General features: G+C 38.3%; 1 long non-coding RNA gene across 3 annotated transcripts; it reads left to right on the top strand.

Moving 5' to 3' along the window:
• LOC112540919 (uncharacterized) lies at positions 1 to 23,953 on the top strand. 3 transcript variants are annotated; one of them, XR_015798423.1, is made up of 5 exons: positions 1 to 242; positions 1,259 to 1,451; positions 2,920 to 2,999; positions 7,334 to 7,465; positions 18,616 to 23,953. It is a non-coding gene; the product is annotated as an uncharacterized LOC112540919 (long non-coding RNA). The 3 variants fall into 3 exon arrangements; XR_003084953.2 differs by lacking the exon at positions 1,259 to 1,451 and having other exon boundaries at positions 18,616 to 23,952; XR_015798422.1 differs by lacking the exons at positions 1,259 to 1,451; positions 2,920 to 2,999 and having other exon boundaries at positions 18,616 to 23,950.
• The last annotated feature ends 320 nt before the right edge of the window (positions 23,954 to 24,273 follow it).

Genomic DNA, 24,273 nt, shown 5'->3' with positions numbered 1-24,273 from the left:
GCCGCCCCTTTTTCCTCAGGAAGACGAATCACTTTTGTTCTTGTGGGACAATAATTGCCTAGGCCAAGGCACTGAACGTGCAGCAAACCAGCAGTAGTTTCTGACCCACTGCCCTGCAAAGAATTCTCACGTAAATCCAGGTCCTCAATTTTTCTTACATATTGAAGATATGGATCTCTCTCTCTCTCTCTCTCTCGCTGGCCTTCAGAGAAATCCGCGCTGGGAAAAATGACAGCCATGAAGTAAGTCCAACCACCCCTTCCCTTAATGCCCCCCCGCACTACCCCCAGAGGGTTAGGAAAGTGCACTTACTTCTATTAAGTGTGCGAGATGGCCAAGTTGTTTTCAGCTTTTTTTTTTTTTTACTTAAAAAATCCTGACACGCTTAAAACAGCGCCAAGCTCTTTGCAGAGAGCTGTCAGGCTTCACCCAGATGGATATTCAAATCAGAAATCCTGCAAGCGGAGATTCAAGGACACAGCTCTCGATCAGCTAGTTTCATTGCAGGTACTAGAAAAACAATAATTAGAGCAGAAAACCAGCAGTGACTGCAAGCTATGAGATCCAGGGCTAGAGGTGTCTGCAGGATATAGTCCAGAAAGTCAAGATGGTAGCCACAGCAGTGTAATCAAAGCTCCGTTTTTTAAAAATGTGTGTCACATAAAATGGAGAGAGAAAGAGAGAAGTCTTCCATATCCTCCTTCTAAGCGGTGTCCTAACAGACTGGGACCTCATCATTTCTCTGTGGGAGCAACAATTGATAACTGTGTACAGTATCGTTACTGTAAGAGGTCTGTCCGGCCCCAGATTCTCTGCTTTTCCCCTTGTTAGTTCAAGCCCTCACAAAAAGCTTCTCCCTTTCTCTAGCACTTCCTGAAATAACTACGGGTGTTCACACGACAGACCTGGAAATGCCATACGGGCTTGGCCTAATTTCAAAGACTGCAACGCATAGCGTAGATGAGAATTGGCACAGTCAGAGGTAGCACGTGTTTGACTACAAAATGTTAGAGCCAAGGTATATGAGAATGTCCTGGTGAACCACGGAAGTGCAATGTTAGTATCATGGACTTCTGTTCTTTTGCATTTGTTGCTTAGCCAGAGACATCCAGTGAGAACTAAGGGTGGGGAGCTGTTGAACGCAAGCTCCAGCCCTTTTGTACACACGTTGTGAATTGCGCATGTGCACAAACAAAAGAGACACTGCTTTTCTCATTTTGATGAAAGTCTCTGACCCTGCAGATACCTCTGTTCACAGCTCATAGGCCAGCTATTGCTTACCGAGGCCTTCCTTGAGAACTGAAAAGGTGATGAAGTTGCTGTGCATTTTCCCTGTTTTCTTCACCAAAGTCTTGGACGAAGTATGGTCTCTCAGCCATTCAGGAGTCTAAGGAAATATTATTTCTCTGGCACAAAGATAGGACCCTATGAAAACTGAAGGAAATCAATTGGTATGGAAACCATCAGTCCTTCATATAAATGTGTGTGTGTGTGTGTGTGTGACAGAGAGAGACAAAGTGTGCATTTTCATGAGTCTGCTTGTTGACATGTGTCAATGTGAGTCAGGTTCAGTTTATTAGGGAGCAGAGCAGGCCCAGCCACTGACCACTACCAGGTCTGGATAGGTGGCCTCCAACCCATCAACCACTGACATACGTAAATCTCAGGGGGGAAATGTTATTTGCTACAGAAGAACATTTAAGACAAAATGATCTGCAAGTTGCTGTCTCATGTCAGATGCGAACAGGGAGCTCAAGTTGCTGCACATCATCGTATTTTAAAGGGGACCATAGACAGGGTAAGAGGACATCATAAAATGTAGAAAAAAAGGTTGGATTATAGGAAGAAGGCGTATGACTAAAGGTAGTCGAAAGGGAAGGACCTATTTGCCCTAGGGAGTCCAATATCTCACAGAAATCAGCAACACAGCCTCGGTCTTCATTTTACGAGTATAAAATGGATCAATCTTTTCTAGAAGATGATGGTGATCTCCCAATCTTCAAAATCCCCCCTTTGGAAATCAGATTTAACCAGGCTTGCTATGCAACACACAGACACATGCAGAGGATCTGCCAGTTGATTTTAAACAAAAAGTGATTTTAATCATGTCGTTTACTTCTGTTGGGCTGGTCATCTTTGGGAAACAGCAACAACAACAACAAAAACTACCCTAGCATTTTTTAATACGAATGTTTCATTTTAATAAATGGCAGAAGATGCAGATTGCCCTTAGTCAGCAGGAAGTGGATATACACCAGAGAGCAGACTGATTGTGTTATATTCATCCAGAACATTGAACAGCCCACAGACCAAAGGAAAGGGGGAGGGGGGTGGGAATAACACAACTGCTTTTATTCAAATGATCGTTCTCACTACTGCTGTATCCTGCTGATTCACACATTTGCCTATTATTCTCTGACCTTGCACCAAATGCTCCTACTTGCAGGATTAATTAGAATGAGGGTTTCCAGAGCATGCCTCTGTCTTCCCAGGAAACAGTAAGGAAACACTGCTTTTGCACAATATGCCATTAATTAAACTTTCCTTCTTTTTCTATTAAGGCTCAGATGTGATTGTATTTGGCTAAATCTACTTTTTACCATTCCAGTTCCAGACCAACATAAACACAGGGGCCATCAATAACAACAAGGCAGCTCCTGGAACTATAGCTTCTGGAAGATGTTGAGGGTACATTTATTTAGACTACCTATTGTTTAAAGTAGTAGAGCTGGTTTGATGAGCTCTACTACTTTAAACAATTGGTTGATGAGACAGTATAGAAATGCAAGTATAAGTCACTGTGACTATCAGCATGATTCCCACTTGAAAGAAACAGGGACTCTAAGTTTCATCTCATCTAAACCTGCTCGGTGGTTTAAAATGTAATTATGAAACAGATATTCTGTTGTCTACGTATAGATCTTGAATCCAGACCAGGACACAAAATCAAGATGGAATACCTATCACGAAACTAACCTCATGACTGATAAATGTGTAAGGTAACCTAAAATTCTAAATGAAATTTTGCTTGGTTTGGGGAGCCATATGGATCTCATAGCTTCAAATCCCAGAGCCTCATTTCAACTTTCCATGTCCAAAAACATCTCTCTCAAGTTCTCCAGAAATTTTAAGGAGGGCTTAAGAATAAGAGGGAAGAAAAGAAAAACAGGGAGTAAAATATTAAAAGCTCCCCCACAGCTGCAGTTTAGGACAAGTTTTCTCAAACTTTATAAAGCTGGGGGCTAGTTTTTTTCAGGGTTTTTTGTTTTCCCCCCCTTTTTGCAGCCGCAAATAAACAACAACAACAATAATACATTATCCATCCACAGTTTACTCTTCAGTTTCATGTATCTGCACATTTGACAATTTTTTTTTCTTATTTTTACACAGGTGCAAAATGGTGACCTGGTAAAATAAGTTTTTGGTGGTTGTTTTTTTTAAAGGCTTAAATCACCTGATTGCCAATGCTCTAGCTGGAGGTTTCAGAGGAAGGTTCTCCTTTTTCCTCTTTCCCCTCCAAGCAAAGCCATGGTGGCTCTGTGGTTGCAGCTCATCAGATCAGAGAAAAAGGGAAAGTAGTGTTTGTACATTTTCTAAGGATCAGTCTACTGTCTCTCGCTCACTCGCTTTTTGGTGCCTTCGAGTCAATCTTGACTCCTGGCAACTGCTTGGAGAAATCCCTGCAGTTTTTTTGGCAAGGTTTTTTGGAAGTGGTTTGCCATTGCCTCCTTCCTAGGGATGCGAAAGAATGACTGGCCCAAGATCACCCAGCTGGCTTTGTGCCTAAGGTGGGACTAGAACTCACGGACTCCTGCTTTCTGGTCTGGTGCCTTCACCAGTACACCAAACTGGCTCTCACACCTTCTCTTAACTGGCATATATTTTACAAGGACTGTAACTGAGTGTAGAGGAGTATGGAGATATTGTTGATGAAGGAATGAAAGACCAGTTAAAAGAAAGTAAATCACAACTCAGTCCTCGGGAAGGAGAGGCATGACAAAGAAACTCAACATAACCCTGCTTTGATTCTGTTTGGCATAAGAAGGTACAGAGGTAAGCTTTCAAGATTCTGTTATTATAGCCAGTCTCAATCTTAGTTCTAGTCTTCCTGTGGAGTTGATTTCCTGGTTTGGGCTATCTAGTGGAACTGATATCTATAACAGTAAAGTAGCATTCTTGAAATCCTTGCTCTATCTATTTTCTGACCTGGCCTACCTTGAAGGGCTGACAGTGACCACAGTTTGGGAAGCACTGGGTTAGAATATTTAAAATGATATACATAGGTTACAAATTTAATATCACTGTAGTTTGGCTTGATTTTGTTGTGGCAATGATCAACCAGTTGGTTTTAAGCTTGTACAAGTATGTGTTTAAATATCTTAAAACCTGTAATTATGAATAAATTTAATAGAAATCAATCTGGAACTTTTAATTCATTCAGAACCCCTCTTAGATGCAACCTCTATTTTAATTGTTATTTGCAAAATGTCAGTATAAAATCAGAAGTATTTGTAAAATGGCTGGTTTAGATTAATGCTATTATTTATGAAGAGTGTTCTCATTCTGAAGTGCCCCACCATTTTTATTGCCCTTTGATTTCAGCCCAGTGAAATAGAAGGAGGTTGGAGAACTTTTTTTTCTTTTAAATATTTCTCCCCCACTGTAAGCATTGAAAGAAAAATTTCTCCATGGATCTCATGTCTAGTAGGAGGTAATAGGGACAAAGGACTTCAGTTTCCTTGTATATTCTGCCTTTCTTATCTTGGAGGCCCAGGGTACCCCCCACTTTTGGTGCTTCCAAAATCCAGATTTCCAGATTTGGAAAGCACCAGCTATGAAGTCTGCTCTTGCAGGGCATAAACTTAACAGCCCTTTGGACCAGCATCCTTAATAACTCTTTTAAATTCTTCTTTTTCTTTAACTGCAGGGTGTTTTTTTTTTTTGTCTTTATCATTAAATTTTATCATAGCAACAACTGCATCTCTAACAAATTACGTTTTAATTTAATGTTGGTCTGTAAGTTTCATGCTTTAAAATATCTGAACAAATGAATGAATAACTAAAGGGGTATAATTTATGACCAGAGGACTGTACCCCTCAAACTTGCAGTGGGACATTATCACAGGTCTACCAGAGAATACAACAGAGAGTACACCTATAGTTGTGAAGCTTATCCAGGACAATTTTAAAAAAAATTATTTCAGTTTTTTCTCATTATATGTTTTCAGGCTGTGTATCAGTTTCTACTTGAATGAACAAGGCAAGCTTCTTTTATTTGAAAAGAGCACTGATAGATCTGACCATTATTTGGCTGAACTTTATTATTGTTAGCAGAAAACGAAGGACAGTTGAGTCTACCTGTATTTTGGGAGCTCCCCTCAATTTTTTCTTTCACTGGATGATTTTCTTTAAGTGAATCAAAAATAAAAATCAGGGATACTAAAGGTATTCAACAAACAGAATTTAGTAGGTAGTGTCATTTCTTTTAAGTGTGAGTTCTCTCTTTCATGACTTTAATTCCTTGACATATTTTGAGTTGATATAACATATACAGGATGTAAATTCTCCTAACTGTGCCTTCTTATCTGGATGGATGGAAGATACATAAACTTTTCAATTTTTTAAGATGTTTGCATGGGACTTCCCACACAGAGAATATGAGACACACACAGAGAGAAACTTGAGCTCCTGTGTCATTGATGAAAGGAATGGCTGATAAAACTGTGCTTGAACAAATATGTAATTTATTTGTGGATACAAATCCTTATGTAACTAATCAAGTACCTTTATTTGTTATTGCTGCCAAAAAGGATTGTAGCAAAATTCTTTAAAAAACTATTACTATAGGTTGTACATACGATGAGTACATAAGATGGTTTGACTTTTCTCTTTTGTAAAATGTAAGAATCTATTATTATTTTTATGCAATAAAACCAAGTGTTTGACAGCAAAAATATACAAACAAATGAAGGGTATATACTCCAAGGACAACCCCTCATTTCTGGTAATTCTCTCTTGCAAAACTATCCTGTTTTTTCCTATTATTTTTATTTACTTGTATTATTTTATTGATATGTAATATTTGTAGGCCAATAACAGAATTATTTGATTAGTTTCCAAGATAGAAAACAAGAACACAATCATGATTATGAAAATATAATGCAGTAGGTTCAAAGAAAGAGAACAGAGAGAGACAACTTTGCAAGATAGGCTGGACATCCAAGGCTCTACTCTGACCTTTTGATGATTCACAAGGCTTACTGCTGACAGGCAGAGAGAAGGAAAAAAAAAAAAGACTGCTACCTTTCCTCTCACTTTAAGATCAAGAAGCCTTCATGTTACTCATCTAGGTCTTCTCCTAGCTTTTTGATAAAGCCAAAACAGAAGTGGGAGAGTTTAGAATACTTTAGATCTTTTGGAGGCTTTCCAAGATTTCCTGATCTCAAAAAAGCCAACATGAAAGGCTGGGGTTAAGATAGGAGAGGTCTTACATTGGACCTCCCCACTTGATTCCAATCTTGTGGGAGTAGGGAGGAAGCAAAATTAAAAATGCACTGTGTTGGTCTCCTGGTTAATGCTGGAAGCCAAGATGTGCTACCCCTCAGATTTCAACTGCTAGGTATTTCCCTCATCAAGTCTCTAGAAATTAAATCTCAGAAGAAAGAATAGATGTCTTGATACATGGATATGGACCATAAGGTACAGTGCTTTGTGCCAAGCAGTGATCATTCAGATGAGAATTGGTGGTTACTACCAAGTTCTAAAGTTCTTCTGTGAACGTGGATATGAAAAATAACTGGGCAAGGAGAAGCTAAGTTCTTACCATTTTATTTATGGAGTCCTTGGGGTTCTCTGAGCTTGGTTGTTTTCTTGCAAATGTTTCGTTACCCGGCTAGGTAATATCTTCAGTGCTAGAATGGAATGGGGTTTGCTCTCTGTTTATATATAGTGGCCTGCTCTGCCAGTGTTGGTGGGGGGATGGGTTGTTTTGTTTTATTTTTTTCCCCCTTGGTAGTTCCTTGGTATTAATTAACACCAAAATTATCACCGCACATACAATCAAGCAGTAAACAATACCCTAATCAAGGAACTACCAGAGGGGGAAAAAAATAAAACAAAGCAAAACCCCCACCAACACCGGCAGGGCAGGCCACTGTATATAAACAGAGAGCAAACCCCATTCCACTCTAGTACTGAAGATGTTACCTAGCTGGGTAACGAAACGTTTGCAAGAAAACAAACAAGCTCAGAGACCCCCAAGGACTCCACAGTTCAACCCTGAGCTACACATATTTGCTTCTATTGGTAATTTTATCTGTTGCATTTCATGTAGATTTTGAAAGTGACTGGGATGGCAGCACTGCGTTGGCAACAAAACATTTCCAAAGCAGGACCCGCCTACTACATTATATTCAAGGAAAATGTCCAGCATCCCCTATGAAAATGCTACCAGTATGTACACATGGTTAGTAAAGTTACTAGAAACATCAGTCTGTCCTAACTTTTGGGATTCGTATTAGAACTGTCAAAGGTTTTCTTGGCTGGTTTTCTTGGTTTTCTTTCCATTAGAAATTCTACTTTCAGTACCGATGTCAGCCCATGCTTTTCAAAGCATACAACTTCAGTTCCAAAGCTAAAAGTAAAAGTCTGCCTGCCTGCCTGCCTGCCTGCCTGCCTGCCTTCCTTCCTTCCTTCCTTCCTTCCTTCCTTCCTTCCTTCCTTCCTTCCTTCCTTCCTTCCTTCCTTCCTTCCTTCCTTCCTTCCTTCCTTCCTTCCTTCCAGCAGATCTCAGGATTCAGATGGTTAATCAGAAATAATATGGGATTGGCCACAATATTATCTTTGTTTGGGGGCTGATCTGTTTCTTGACCTAGAGATGATGATGATGAATGCTGTTATTATTTATTTCTATGGTGCTCAAAATAAACTCAGTGCGGCATCAAGCCTGGGGCGAGGTGGGGGGAGAGGCGTGTCCCTGCCTGAGGATTTTCAGTGTAAGCATCAACACAATATGAGAAGGGAGGGTGGGGAAGAGACCGGAAGATGGGTTAGAATGAACCAGCAAAATGAGCAATTATTTCAATCTGAAGGAATTGTCCTTTTTAATTTCTTAAAATGTAAAAATAAAGAAATGAAATGTTTTATTTAAGTATGAAAAACAAGGGGAAAAGGGCTACATGTCCAATGTTCAGGAGATGCTCAGCTGCTTTTGTCTATAGGATGATAGAAGAAATCTCGGCAGTCTTTTTTAGAAGCCTCTGGTTGAATGACCAAATGGCAAATGGTTACCGTAACCATGGGCAACCTGCTTGTGGCTTCCAGTCCCAATTTTGTGGTCCCTAGATCCCACTCCTGAAATTTGGCAGGAAAACCTAGAAATACATTCAATGTCTAAGGAGATTTCATTCATAAGATCATTAAGTCCACAGTCTAAATCACTTACAAATACCACTGTCCTGGATTACCAGAACCTCCAAGATTCACCTACTTTAGCAAGGTTTAAAACCCCAAGACAAAACCCCGCACACCAATTAGAGAGAAAGAGAGAGATGGCCACAACTGAACTTGCTTCTTAAAGTATATCAGGCACAGTATATCATAGAGAACTTGCTGTAGCGTGTGGCAGCGTGTTGTAGCTTCCAGATGTCTGGACTTAAATTCCCAGAACTCTCAGCAAGTCATACTAGCTTGGGAATTCTGGGGAAGCTTCTGTTACAAAGTCTGATGAACAATTGCCAGGCCCTGGCGGGTCTGTAGCTGTGTCTCCTGCTTCACTGCACCCCCCTCAGTGCCTGCCAGCTGATAGTCAGACTTCTTCTGAAGATAGGTTGAGTGCTCTTTCAGCACAGCATCCCCCAGTGCCCTCAGGATGCTGGGAATCAGCTGGGAGTCCTAGCAGCAATGGGGAGACTACAGCTTGAAAGAGATGGCCTCTCCCCCTGCGTAAAGCAGAAAGCTCCTGGAGGACAGTGCCTAGGGACTGAAGGAGAGAGGGCGTGGCTATCCCAGCCCAAAGCAGCCAATAGAGGACAGGTTGATCCCTCCTCTAAGGGGCGTCTGACTACATCCCTGAGACGTAGGTCGGTGAAGCATATCGGATATTGCACCCACAGAAGAAAATGTAGAATAAAGGGGGAAACATTGCTGTAACACTGAAACAGATAAGGCTGCTTCAGAGATGGGCTGGGAACCAGAGAAAGGCAACGTTATGCAGAAACAGCACCCCCCAAAAAAAAGTTATTAGGGCATGTTTGTGTCATGGTCAAGTTCAAATGAGGAAACACACATAATCTTCATTGGACTGTTTTGGGTTATCTCTCCTTATTTGACTTTTTCTTAAACACTAACTCTGAAGTATCCTTGAGCTGATACATTTGGGGTGCTAATGGATGGCGCTAATTTTGCCACATAAGGTTTTGCATTTACATCTGAATTCTGGAAACAGAAGAAATAAGGATTTACAACTATGTTCAGATTGTTCTTAAAATCTTAGCTCCTTTGAGGGACTTTAAAAACAAACAAACAACATAAATCTGAAATACGGTACCTATAAAGATGCTCACTCATCTACCCAGAATTCTAATATTGGCACTTATTACAGTTACAGCCTATTTCTCCTCTGGAAACTGAAGGTGTCCCAGTCCATTTCTATACGTACTGTATCTGTTCAAAAGTAAACTCACATAATTCAGTGGAACTAAATCCCAAATAATAGCTCCTAGAAAATACAGTCTTAACTTCAGAATATTTTATCTGGCTTGCCTCTGAACTTACTCATTTCCTTCCTTCCTTCCTTCCTTCCTTCCTTCCTTCCTTCCTTCCTTCCTTCCTTCCTTCCTTCCTTCCTTCCCTCCCTCCCTCCCTCCCTCCCTCCCTCCCTTAATATGAATTCATTCAGACTTTTCAGAAAAAATATCACCCTTTTCCCTTTTGCATGCACGTAACACAAAAGTGCACACATTCACACTCGCAGAAAGTAATGCATTTTAAATAAGCCATCCTTTAAAACAACTGGAAATAATCATGAAAGTATTCTGTCTGCTGTCTGCATTAATGTGAGTTATTTCATTGCTTAGGAAAAAATCCTTTCAGAGGAAAACAACAATAAAATGTATGGAGGCCAGGGGGAGGAATCTGACAGCTGAATGTGTGGATCAGCCATTTTGGTAATTAACCATAGTTCCACCGATTTGAGTATTTCCAGATGATGAGACAAGAAACAAGCTACATCTTGGGAGAAATTGCCCTCTAGAGAGAGGTGGGAAGCAAACAGTTGTGAGGTTGACAGCTTGTACCAGCACCATTTTCTTTCCCTACTGGTTCAAGGAGTTCCAAACACCCTTCTGTAAATCATAATCTCAGACCCTATTTATTAGCTTCCAGCTCAGTGCACAACAATATCTGTTGCACACGGATACCGGCGCTATTACAAGGTGGACTCAGGGGATAAAAGACAGCAAGCGCTCAACAGCTACCTACCCATTTTGAGGCATGCCCTATATTACAGCTGGCAGAAGTGACTTCTTTCACTCTGACTTCCTTTTGTTGGCAATTAGGCGTGTGCTCGAAAAACTGCCCTGCTTCCAATTGAATCCAAGAGCATGGCCTGAGACTAAGTTAATGGGGGAGCAGTGATGGCTGGGTGACTTTCAGGTACATGTTCTATAGAAGGCTATTACAATCAGTAATAGAACTGCTGTCATCTTTTCCAGCCTTTTGCAACCTCCCTGTTATTTCACAGGCAGAGAAAGCAAAAGGCCCCTGACTGCATTTGACATTGGGGCAGCAGAACAGCCACAAGTTATGCAGGCAAGACTAGCGCAAGACTATTTCCTAAATTACCAAATCCACAGTTAGCATTAGTTTAGCTCTCTTGTGCAAGAGCAGGTAGCCCTACACAAAGCCTGCACTTACTGAAACAGCAGAGAGGGCTCAAAGTTTAGTCTTCTTGTTGCTTGTCTTCTGATTTGATTATGTATCCCAAGACGGTATTATTTGTTGCTTGTATTATTGTCTGAGAAAGATACCTCAAAGCATTTGTGCATATGGAGACTACTGGTATCGATGAGTCCCAGCAAGGACAAAACCAGTTGCATAGTGCCTCCTGCTGGTCAGTAACAATTATAGCATTTGTTACACTACAGAAAGAGCCCTCCCCTTAAGGGGGAAGGTCTTGAGGCATCTAGTCTGAGGCCCAGGCACAGAAAAGGCACTACTAGGAGGCCTAGCAGCTCTCTGGTACATAAAGAAGGAGAACTGGTGTAGCACCTGAGGATGCCACCTTCACAGGTAATGAATTGCTGCCGACACTGAAGAATTATTATCAATGATTGAGCTGACAGTGTCAAGTCAAATTACATGGGGATAGGGAATTAAGCCCACAAAAGAAGATTACATAAGAAGAGCGTCTCTGAAGAAGCAGATTAAATCTAGTGAGTTAAAAAACTGGCAATCTTCATTTGGTTCTGAAGTAAAACAGGCTCACAAGCAGCATACAATCTATGCTATAACTATATGCTTGATCAGAACATGCTAGGCCTTTTCTTAACACACAGGAAGCCCCACATAAACCTTCTTTCGCCTCTTTTTTTCATGTAAACACAAGATCTTCCAACTAGTGCATTTTCCAGGAAAAATTATTTCTAAATTTGCTTATTAGTATGGTTTCTGTATGTTCTGTGAGCACAAGAACATCAGAACATAAGCAGTGCCTGTGATCGGACCCCCGACCCATCTAGTCCAACGGTCTGTTCTCCCAGTGGCCAATCAACTGCACAAGGAAGCCCACTAGACTCCCAGCAGATGGCCTTCAGAAGTAGTCCCTGCCATCAAGGCTAATAGCCATCGATCCCCATGACTTCCATGAATTAGTCCAACCTTTTTTTTGAAGCCAGCCAAGCTGGTAGCCAGCATCATATCTTGTGGTAGCAAATTCCAAAGTTTAATTATGTGTTGGGTAAAGAAATATTTCCTTTTGTCTGTCCTGATACCTTCAGGATTCAATTTGATCAGGTGAAATGAAATGGCTCTGCAATCTTAAGGGACAGGTTAGGAAGGGTCACAAATTGGGGTGATTGTCCTTCTGCCTCCTGACAATTTGGAATCTTCTGAGCAAGAGTTAGAAGGATTGAGTGAAACTGGGTGGGTGCTGAATGCCATTAGCAAATGTGGGGAAGTAAATGGCATGGCTTAAGCAAGTGAACTGAATCACAGCACTGGGAATTGCAGAGTCCTTAGATACACTGTGGTAAATTCTGTTAAGATTCTGGGGAATTAAACAGGGCCACCATTTAAAACGACTAAAGCCATGGACTCCAGGTTCTGTGAAAGACTGAAGTATAAAAAAGGGTTGTACAGCTTGATTTTTCCCCAAAAAACCTAGATGCCCTCCACCAGAATTCCTCCAAAACTTGCTAATGTAGCTTTTAACCTGATGGAAAAATACTTAAATGGCATTCAGCACCCACCCAGTTTCACTCAATCCTTCTATTTCTTATCTCCCTACAGTGTCACAGCAGCATCTCCGATGCTTTCTCAATCACAGTTTATACTGTAGTGAAAAGCATACCTCTACCTTACATTCTGTCTTGCATCACACCTTGCAAAATGATGTCTAGGCATTTCCAGAATATACTAAATTAGTCCCATGTGACTTTAAATTAAATCACATTTCATATTCATCAGTCTTTGACCACCTCTTTCTCCTGACTCCACCAACTTTTTGGAGTAGGTTCCCTGGTGTGAAAGACACCTACTGCCCCCATTACAGACACCCTGTGTTATCTTGCTGGTATTTGTTGGAAACTTACTGAATCCGTCTTCTGGAATTTCCCTACCTGTCTATCACCTAGTGTAGGTTACTCTGCAGGAGATGACTAAGCCCATTAACTGCACTGCCACGAAACACAATATGCTCCAAATATAGATTACAAAGGAAACAGATGGAGGTTGGCTGCTGCACTAAAAGGTATGCTCTTAGTCAATTGCTTCTTGATGATGAGCTATCAATGGGCAAAGTTCCATCATGGACAGTTTTGTGCAGGAGGTCACAGCCCGTGCTCTGCTAGCATCAGGGGCAGCCATTTGAAATGGCCTGCTTCTCCATTTGAAATTGGTGGAATGGATTTCATTCTCCAGAAGCTGCAATTAACAATGGAACTTTTGCACTCTGGCTGTGCAGCTGTGTTACAGGTGCCCAGATAGGTAACCTGGGTGTACCTAGTCAGAACAGCAGAACAACCGTCACGGCAGGTTGGTGTTGCTTTTTCTGATTGGAAAACAGCATGCGATACAGACGGGATGTTGGTTCTGTATATCAAACCCTGGCAGGATTTTCTGCCTCTTTATGGAAACATCTCAAGTCAAATAGGCTTTTGGAACATAAAGGACGACAAATTTGGAAACTGTATCTAAATGCCAGATGGGCAAGTAGGAAGGATCTGTGTGACAAATATAGTATTAAGGCGGAATGTGCACAGGGAGAGGAGCATGTGCCCAGCTGCTTGGAGGATGGGCAGGCAGAAAAATGACACCCCGTTCAATCATCCACAAATGCATTCTGATCTAATTTTCTTTCTTTCTTTCTTTCTTCAATCCAGTTTTCATCAAACTGGAATATCATGTACCATAATCGGAGAAAGGTTGTAGCTCTGTAATAGAACACATGCTTTATAAGTGAAAGGTCTCCAGTTCAATTCCCAGCATCTCCCAAAAGGACAGAGAAAGACTCCTGGTGGTGATCTTGGAGAGTTGCTGCCAATCACTGTAGTGCATACTAAGCTAGATGGTATGCTATGGCAACTTCCATATATCTGTGTAGCTACTGTATATTCAAATCCAAAAATTCCTTGGATAGGCAGGTAAGATACTGTATGCTACTGCACTTCACCAGGATCTATGAATCAAAATCACAGTTGTTTGGAAAGTGAATCTACCTCTGCAAAATCAAATCATAAAGTTCTAAGTGTTCCCCTTTTACAGTAGAGTATCTATTTATCTGTCTATGTGGCTATCTGGCTAAACTGTGAAGTTATTGCAACTTGTATCTGTACACATAGTTATATTATTCAAGGGAAGGGAAGGGAAGGGAAGGGAAGGGAAGGGAAGGGAAGGGAAGGGAAGGGAAGGCTTCGTTTTCAATACCTTGAAAGTAGAATTACATGATACTTCGCAATGAAGCAAAGTCGAATTACATTAATTCAATCCAGTTTCTCTCTCCAAATATTATTCTTTCTGTACTAATCAGCCATATGAAGGAGAACTGGTTTTCAGATTGTTGAAAGCCACGATGCACAAGAGAAAGATTCTACATAGGAATCACTTGTGTGCTAGAAGTTGGAAAGATTGTAAGAATGGTCTAAGGCCATGGTCTAAAGGAGAGAGCATGAAAGAGGTGACATTTTTTATTTGTTCATATATGCTCTGTATTGGTGGTTGGATGGAAAGAGGAGAAACCAGAAAGAAGAAAGTCTGGAAAGAAGAGGAGCAGTTGGGAACTCATGACCAGCGTGAACAAATAAGAGGGCAAACTGCGTTAGGGGAGTTTTGCAAAGGAGTTGAACTGGGGAGGAGAGCAGGGGAAGGATCATACTGATCACCCATCTCCAGAGGGAGCCAGGCTGCAAGCTCTGTAAAATATAACATAGGAGTTATCTTTTAGGTCAACCAGTTCCATAAAGAATAGGAATACAAAGCTATCAGCAGTATGAAAGTGGAAAACCAAAAAAGAAGGAGTGCTTTCCAGGTTATTGCACAGTGTATCAAATGTACAAACTATCTGTACAAACTCTGAGTTTGTGCTCAGTGTAATTTGCTTCTGGGTCTCAGGAAGTAAGTCCATTCATTCCCTTGAAGCCAAGGTTGCTGAACTAGAGATGTTTATACAGTTTGAGAGCTATGTATGTAGACTAGCCTTCTGGGATATGATAGCTTTATCTGCTCCCAGGATGACAGCTGTCAAGGAGAAGGATGGTCTTAGGGAAGGAAGACATAATCATTTCAAGGATAAGGGATATATATTCAAATACCAGTTCCTGGGTAACATTGGTGGAAGAGGAGTATGTTTATGTCTTATGCTTGCAAGTACCCTGGAGGTATTTGGCTAGCCACTGTGAGGAACAAAATGGTGGACTAAGATGGACCTTGGCCTGGTCCAGAAGAGCTCCTCTTAGGCTTTTATGTTATGATGTAAACTATCTTAAGTGTTTCTTGAGAAACATAACATTTCAGTTACTTGGGGTATCTGCAATTTAAATGCACTAACTCAGTGTAATAGCTACACTTATTCTTTGCTATCTTCCAGGTATCTTTGATTGCTTTTCTATTAGAGGAATGTAAAAAATAGACTTCTTTTCTCTTAGCCTGATAAAATTTGGGATTTGTTGATACTTATACTTTAGCATTAGTGCATTAGAGCCTTTCTGCTGTATTTTTCTTTGAATAACCAGGTTCACTTCACATATGTTTTGTTCCCTCTGTTTACCATTGTACTAGGTTTCTCCCCTTTAATTATGAGGCTTAATACATCAATTTCATCCATCCCAGGATGATAGCTCCCAGCTGTCAGGGAGAACAACCTTCACAGTGAAGGAAGACACCTTTTAAGAATAAAGGAGTTGCTTGGTCATTAATTCATATTCTCTTATGCTGAGGATAGTCCTCTGATGAAAAGGACAGGAGAGAAATTTTTGGATTATAAATGCTATGAACGTTCCTGGCAATAAATATATTGAAGATATTCTTTTTGGACATAAGGATTACCAGGAAAGTCAGGGGCTTCTGAAAACACTATATTGTTGATTGATTGTTTGTTTTACTAGAAATCTCAGAATGCCTTGCAGTGTAATGCAGTGGCCAATTTATACCACCTACGACACGCTTGGCAGAGACTGTGAGAAGAATGAATGAATAATGGAGATATTACAATTGCAATATAAATATCTGCACTTGAAAAATCGTATTATGTGGAATTTTCAAGCAGGGTAATATTAGGTGTATTTAGTATTTTTGGTTCTTTCATATCCATTTTGTTGCCAAGTATCTGTCTCTCAATGAAGCCAGTGGGAAAGTGCCAAGACAGTTCTGGCACTAAATAAGGGAGCATGTAGAATCAAACTTAAACAGGCTTTAAGCAGATGTAATTACCATAGCTTTCTCCATGGAAATTTGGGCATTGTAGTTTTTCTGCAAATATTCTGTTGGACACAGTTAGAATACCCTTTCAGATAACAATGTCTCCAGTGTTCCTTGAGGAGAAGCCAAGTTAGCCAAATCCAGTTTGAATTTTGTGGCACGGACAAGTCTTAGATGTGAGCATCAAGAAGTGATAACAGGGGTGGCTGCGAATATGGCTTCTTAAAGGACAATTTGATATTTCAAGAGCTTTCAAAGAGCCATTCTCTTATGAAAAGCTGTCCATTCTAGGTCCAGATGAAAGATAAAAAAGTAAGGAGAAAAGTGGCCTTGAAGTTTCTATATAAACTGTATTAAAATTCTACACATAAAAATTCTAAACATAAAAAAACATGAAGATAAAACAACATTTTATAAAGGACTTATGGATAAACGATTGGACTTTCAGTGTGAAAATTGGTGTCTCCTGGGTGATTGGAATGGAGTGGTTTCCCCACAAAAAGACAGAACCTCTGAGAAATATATTAAAAGTACACAAGGCAAACTACCAAAGGTTTTCTTTGGTTTAGTGGACAATTTGGAACTTGTTGATGCATGGAGATAGAAAAATGGTGACTCAAAAGAATATACTTATTTTTCTGAAAAACATAGATATTTTTCAAGAATAGATATGATTTGGATCTCTAAGACTTTGGCTACAAATGTTCATAAAGTGGAGAAATTACCAAAGAATTTCTCAGACCACAACCCAGCAACTTCAACTTTAAAAAGGAAAAAATGTCTCTTTCACACAGAGATTGAATGAGATGTGGTTGCAAAAGGAAATGGTAGTGGAGGATTGCAAAAAGAAGTTAAAAGGATTTTCTGAGAATAATCTTAATAAAGGCACAGAAGTAAAAATGGGTGGGATGCAAGCAGAGCTTTTCTCAGAAGATATTTCATAGAACGTGATAGTGAATTTAAAAAGAAAAGGCACAAGAAAATACAAGTGATGTTGGATGAGATAAAAAAAGGAAGAAGAATTTTAAAAGTCCCCAGAGAAGACAACTATTACCCACCAAATTAAGCTTCTACAGAGGCAATTATCTATGTTAACAGTGAGAGAGATGGAAATAAAGATGAATTATGCAAAACAAAGAAATTTTGAATTTGCAAATAAACTGGGGAAATGACTGGCATATAAGTTGCAAAAAGAAAAAGAAAAGAGATACTAAAGTTACAAGAAGGAAATACTGTAATAACAAATAATGCAAATATGTGAAAAATGTTTCACCAGTATTATTCTACTTTATATAAAGGTCAAGACATTTCCTTGGAAAAAGTGGATAAACAGAATTTATCAAAGATTACAGAAAATCAGAGACAAATTTTGAATGGACCTATAACGATAAGGGAAGTTTGTGAAGCTATTAAAAAGACTAAAACAGGAAAGGCACCTGGCCCAGATGGCCTGCTGGCCTCTTATTATAAATGTTTTGATGATGAACTGTTACAACCTTTACAACAAACAATATTATTTCACAGAATGGAAAGATTCTTGAGAGCCGGAAAGAGGCCAATATAGCATTAATACCTAAAGAGGCCCAGGACTTTTTAACAAGAAATTATCGACCGATGTCTTTATTGAATAATAACTATAAGTTGTTTACAATGATTTTGGCTGAAAGGTTGAAAATAATTTTACAGGACTTTATTCATGAAGATCAGTGTGTGTTGTTACCTAAAAGACAATTATGAGATAATATTAGGAATGTGTTAAATATTCTGGAGTATTCTGAAAAGCAAGCTGCATTAATCTTCTTAGATGCAGAGAATGCCTTTGATAATTTGAGCTGGATTTTCTTGTTTAGAGTTCTGGAAGATACAAACTTTGGAGATAATTTTATTAAATGGGTAAGATTGATTTATACCTCACAGAAAGCACAAACAATTGTTAAGGGAGAATTAACAAAACCTTGTGAGATTCAAAAAGGGACAAGACAAGGATGCCTGCTGTCTCCACTCTTGTTCATTTTGGTTCTTGAGGTATTGAATAGAGATATAAGACAAGATGACAGAGTTGTGGGTGTCAAGATTAAAGAAGAAACTTATAAGTTAAGGGCATTTGCTGATGACTTAGTGGTAGTTTTGGAAGAATTGTTAGAGGGAATAGAAACATTAATGGGAAAATTAAAGGGCTTTGGTATCCTAGCAGGTTTTAAGATTAATAATCAGAAGATGAAGATGTTAACAAAAATATGAAAATATAAGACCAAATAGAACAGATGGAGAAAACTGGTTTTAAGATTGAAAAAAAGTAGAATACTTGGGTATCATTATGACAAATATGAATTTTATGTTATATCAAAATAATTATGTTAAGACATGGAATGAAATTAAGGAGGACATGTTAAGATGGGAGAAATTGTCACTCTTGGGGAGAATTTCTGTGCTAAAAATTAATGCTTTGCCTAGAATGATTTTTTTCTTTTGTTTTTGTTTCAGACAATACCTGTTTTGACAACTGATATACCATTCAAGCAATGGCAAAAAGATATATCTAAATCTGTATGGCAAAGGAAAAAAAACACATGTTAAATAGAAAGTGTTATAAGATGCAAAGGAAAAAGGAGGATTGGATTTATTGGATTTAAAATGGTATTTTGCAGCTTGTTGTTTGTTGGATGAAAGAATGGGTGTTGCTGAGAAACAAAAGACTTTAGAGTTAGAAGAGCATGATCTAAAGTTTGGATGACATGAATATTTATGGTACGATAAAGTTAAAGTTAATGTGGATTTTAAAAACCATGCTATTAAACGTGCCATATTGAGAATATGGAATAGATATAAACTCAGGCTGTGTCTGAAAACACCTGTATGGATCTCAGCACAAGAAGCATTTTACAGAAGAGTAACAACAGGCAAAGACAAATATTTAACATAGCAGGAATTATTGGTGAATCACCAAGGGGAATATAAAATTAAATCGAGAGAGCAACTAATGGCAGAAGGATATAGTTGTCAGTGTTTTTCCCATTTAGTTATCAGAAAGATTTAAAATGAATAAAAAGACTTATGGTATGGAGCAAAGACAGAATTTGAAGTGCAATTGTGTACCAATAATTAACGTAATTGTTAAATGTGTAAACTTTTATTGAAATTTGAAATGGAAGAAGAACAGTTAAAGAATGTATGATAAAGTGGGCTAAGAATTTTGGTTATAATATACAGAAGGAATATTGGGAAATATATGGTCAAAAGGGTTGAAATTTACATTATGTTATGATCTTAAAGACAATTTTTATAAAATGATGTGTCATTGGTACATGATACCAGAGAAATTACCTAGAATATATAAAGGGATTCCAAATGTATGTTGGAAATGTGAACAACATGAAGGGATATTCTATCATGCTTGATGGACATGTAAAAAAGCTTTAAAAATTTGGATTCAAATACACACATTGATACAGAGGATTTTCAAGATTAATATTCAATTCAAGCCAGAACTTACCCTTTTAGGACTGATGGATACACAGTTAGAAAAGAGTCATGGAAGATTATTTCAATATATGATTACTGCTGCAAGATTATTATATGCACAAAGATGGAAAGATTCAGCATTACACACCATGGGGGAATGGTTGGTAAAATTGACAGAACTTGCTGAGACGGCCAAACTGACTTGTTTGATTAGAGAAAGGTCATTATTGACATTCATCAATGACAGGAAACCCCTTATGGACTTTCTGTGTAAAAAAGGAAATGATTTTGTGCCTTATGGTTTTGATGATTAGAAAGAATAGGTTACAGAAAGAATGGAATTATGATGTAATCTTAGAGAGAGAGGTTTGATTAGAACTGTATGTATAACTGCCGAGAGGAAGATCGGAAGCCATTTCTTTATTTTTCTTTTCGTGTTTTCTGTTCTGTTCTATTCTTTTGTTTTCTTTTTCTTTTTCCTATCTCCTTTTTTTTGTCTCTTTTTTTAGTCTCTTTTCTTTTTTTCTTCTTCATATTTACTATATTTTTTCTTTGAATGTATTTCTTATTATCTATGTAAAATCTTTTAATAAAAACTATTTTAAAAATAGACATAAAAACAATACAGAAACATATACAGAAGCATAAACCTACATATGCAAAACTAAACATCTAACTTAAAAACAAACAAAAACATATAATCCACGTCTACCCTTTGCTTTCCTCACGGATCCATTAACAATTTCTTATTCTTTTATACTGTTGTAGTCACTACTTAAATTTTCCGTTATCTCCCCATATTTAATCTTTAAAACCCTTTATCATCAAGCTGTTTTTCTCTACTTTTATAATATAATCTATAAATGGACTGCAGTCTTTAATAAAAGCCTCTGTAGATTTCTTTCTCAGTAGACATGTCAGGTTTGCCATCTCCGCCAAATTCATAACCTTAAATATCCAATCTTCAATACTTGGAGCTTCTTTGTTTTTCCGTTTCTGTGGATATAATAATCTTGTCACAGTGATCATATACAACAATAAGACATCGCACTTTTCACTCAGTTCTACTCCCGTAAGCCCTAATAGGTATAGCTCTGGTTTCAACTGAAAAGGTAATTCCCATTATTTTCACCAATGTCCTGTGGATCACTGACCAACCTTTTTTGGCCACTTTGTAAGTCCATTACATATGATAATAGGTTCCATCCTCTTTTCCGCATTCCCAACATTTATTTGAAACATCCTTATACATTTTTGACAGTTTCACAGTTGTCAAATGCCATCTATACTTCATTCCATTAAAAATTTCCTCTTAAATTGTTGCATAGAGTAAATTTAATATTTTTAGCCCACATTTTCCCCAGATATCCATGTCAATACTGTCCCAAAGTTTAGCATCCATATAATATTACATGATACAATATACATGTATCATATTTTAACAGCAGTTTATAAATTCTTGCGATTACATGTTTGTCATCTTTGCATAATTCTATTTCAAATTCATTCTTACTCCCTCCTATACCTCCTTGTTTCACATCATTTTCAAATTGTGTCTTTATCTGTGCATAGGCAAACCAAGTCAAATTTATACCTACTCTACTTAATTGCACTATAGTCTTAAGTATAGGTTTGCCACCTATAAACATCAGCAAATCCTCATAATTTAACCATTTTTCTTGGCCTGCTGTCTCTCTCCTGTGAAAAGCTTCTTGAGTTGAGGTATATAATGACAATTTTGGGGACAAACTCTTCTTATATTTATCCCAAGTTTTTAATAGGGCATCTGTGACATAGTGATTTTTACAATCAACATTTACTTTGAGATACCCATGTAGACCATATCTGAGGTTGTACACAACCAAATTTAACAATCAACAAGATCCACTTCTTTAACCATACTAGACAGCTTGCCGCAAAATATAATTTCAAATTAGGTACTGCCAAACCTCCTCTTTCTTTACCATCTTGTAACTCTTTCATTTTAATTAGTGGTTTTTTGCATTGCCATATGAATTTACTGAGATCTCTTTGGCATTGTACCAACCAAGGGCACCTCATTTTTCAGTAAAGGTATTGTCTGGAACAAGAAAAGCATTCTAGGTAGTACATTCATTTTAATTGCTGCTATCCTCCCCAATAATGAAAGATTAAATTTTTCCCATCTCTTTAAATCTTTTTTTACATCCCTCCAAACCTTTTCATAATTATTTTTAAACAAACAGGCATCAGTTTTGGATACATTTACTCTCAAATATTTAACCATCTTAGGTTCCAGTACGAAACTGCTCAAATGTGCTAACCATTTTTGTTCCTCATCTGTCATATTTTTAGCTAATATTTTTGTTTGTTTTTTTCCTTATTTATCTTAAATCCAGATAATTTTCTATATTCCATTAGCTTGGATGTGAGGGCGATCTGGTTGCGACATCTGTCACCCCATTGATCGCCAGGGTTGATTCAGCTGATCTGGCTGGCTAGGCGGGTATCCCCTTCCTCCCTCACTGCTCCATGTGCGTCCCTCCCGAAGCTGTGCGCTCAGTGGAAGAGGATGACCATCCCAGATAGAAGGAGTGTACCAATCTTCGGTCAAGGGTATACAATAGCTATATTCCATTAGCTTATCCATTAAAACACCAACATTTTCTTTAGGATCCACTATTGTTAAAACCAGATCATCAGCACAAGCTCCTAATTTATCATTTTGTTATATAATTTTCACCCCCTGTATTCCCTGGTCCTGTCTGATGTCTTTTACCAAGACTTCTAAAGCTATTATGAACAGGAGTGGTGAAACTGGGCAACCTTGCCTCGTTCCTTTCTAAATCATACATGGTTTGGATCATTTCCCATTCACAACCACCTTGGCTTGTTGTAAAGTATATATCAATCTTATCCATGTCTTGAAGTTTTGTCCAAATTCCATATTTTCCAACACCTGAAATAGAAAACTCCAGTTCAAATTGTCAAAAGCTTTCTCAGCATCTAAAAGAACAGCCTTGAAGTTTCTTGTACATCAGACTGAGCAGGCATATAGGTGACCTGGGCAGTCTCCTCTGTCATTGTAAGATGAATTGCATTACTATTAATTCATAATAATTATTTCTACATTTGCTTCTATATAGTTGATGTGCAAGGGGTCTCTCTCGTAATGTCAGCTACAGTGCTAGAAATTATAATTTCAGGGTCATCATTCCCTTTACCTGTAGATCTGTACATCAGCTCAGGATATTTAGGATAGTGGATTTTATATCTCAAACATAATAATATAAAAAGAGCCTTGTTGGATCTGATCAAAAGCCATCTAATCAGCACTGAGTCCTCACAAAACAGTTTTATTAGGAGATGAGAGAATATCTAGTCCGATATCCTGATTCCCACAACAGTGAACCAGCTTCCTTCAGCAGTTAGTGCTGAGGTATCTTATGATAACAAGGTATGGTGTGTGTGTCTGTGTGTGTGTGCAATTGTTCATAAGAATGAAATGAAGAGTCTTTGATTTAAAAATAAATGGTGTAGAATGTATATATGGATGATGTGAACAAAGTATAGTTTCTGGTATAAACAAGGAAAAGAGTGATGGTTGTATACATAAGATAGCTGGTGTGACTATGTAATAAGTGTATAAATTTGGGGGTAGATTTTTATGTATGGCTAAATGGAAGGAAATGAAGAACTTAGTATCCATCCTGTTTGCTGGAATGGGAAATAAATGTTTATCCAAAATTTGCCCCGGGGTGGGGTGGGGATTATGCCTGGGGTGTCACATCCAAGCATAGTTCAATATTTGAAATGGTTGGTTTCTTTCAGTACTTGTTATTCAGATCAGTGAGAATTATTTCAATATGTTGAGTTTTCCCATATGTTTCCATTTACTGGGGGGTTTACCTTGGTGGATGGGGAAATAACGTTGACAGAGGAAGCAATGAAGAAGAAAACGAGAAGAGGTCAAAATGGGCTCATGAGCTTCTCAGAGTCACAAGGCATCCATGCCTCTATCCCATCTTTCCACACATCCAGAAAAATATATTCCCATCAAATGTTTATTTGTTGGACTGTTTCCTGCTTACTTTTGGTACCATTGGCACTATTCTCTGGATTGTTTCCGAAAATGCTGCCAGCTTACAGAAGCAAATTGAAATATAAAGTACTGAGAAACTATAATTCAATTAATAATGACCAAGACTGACATAATGATCAGATGTTTCCTGCCCTAACAGTGTGCTGTAGATTTCATGCATGACGATATTATTATTATGCTGCGGCGTATAAAAATAAGGTTAATACACTAGCATGAGTGGGGAGAGAAAATTATGCCTGAAAATGCAAAACAAGTGTTCAGTTGATGGTAAAAGTATCTATTAATGATCACAGCATTTTTGTAGATCTCCGTGGGACATTTAGCTTCCAATCAAAGTCCAAAACAGTAGCTTTGCCAAAATAATATTAAACAAAATACTATTAGACGTCAAGGTCAAAAGGATAGAACATCACAGAGACATTGTTTTTTTTTAACTATTTGTACAAGTAATATTTAATTTCTAGGAAGAAGAGGCAATCATTTAAACTGCAGGGGGAACAGATCTATTTTATACAGAGTCTATGCCACATTTTTATACAATGCTAGTTTTCCAGTATGAAAGCCATTCTTTAGAGAGGTTCACATTTTGGGGGAAAATT

This window comes from Python bivittatus, unplaced genomic scaffold (genome assembly GCF_059951505.1).
Source record: "Python bivittatus isolate LINGU-HERP-01145 unplaced genomic scaffold, Pbiv_v1 ctg000700_np1212, whole genome shotgun sequence".
Lineage (NCBI taxonomy): Eukaryota > Metazoa > Chordata > Lepidosauria > Squamata > Pythonidae > Python > Python bivittatus.
Note: the sequence above shows the minus strand (reverse complement) of the source record. Positions and strands in the feature narration are given on the sequence as shown.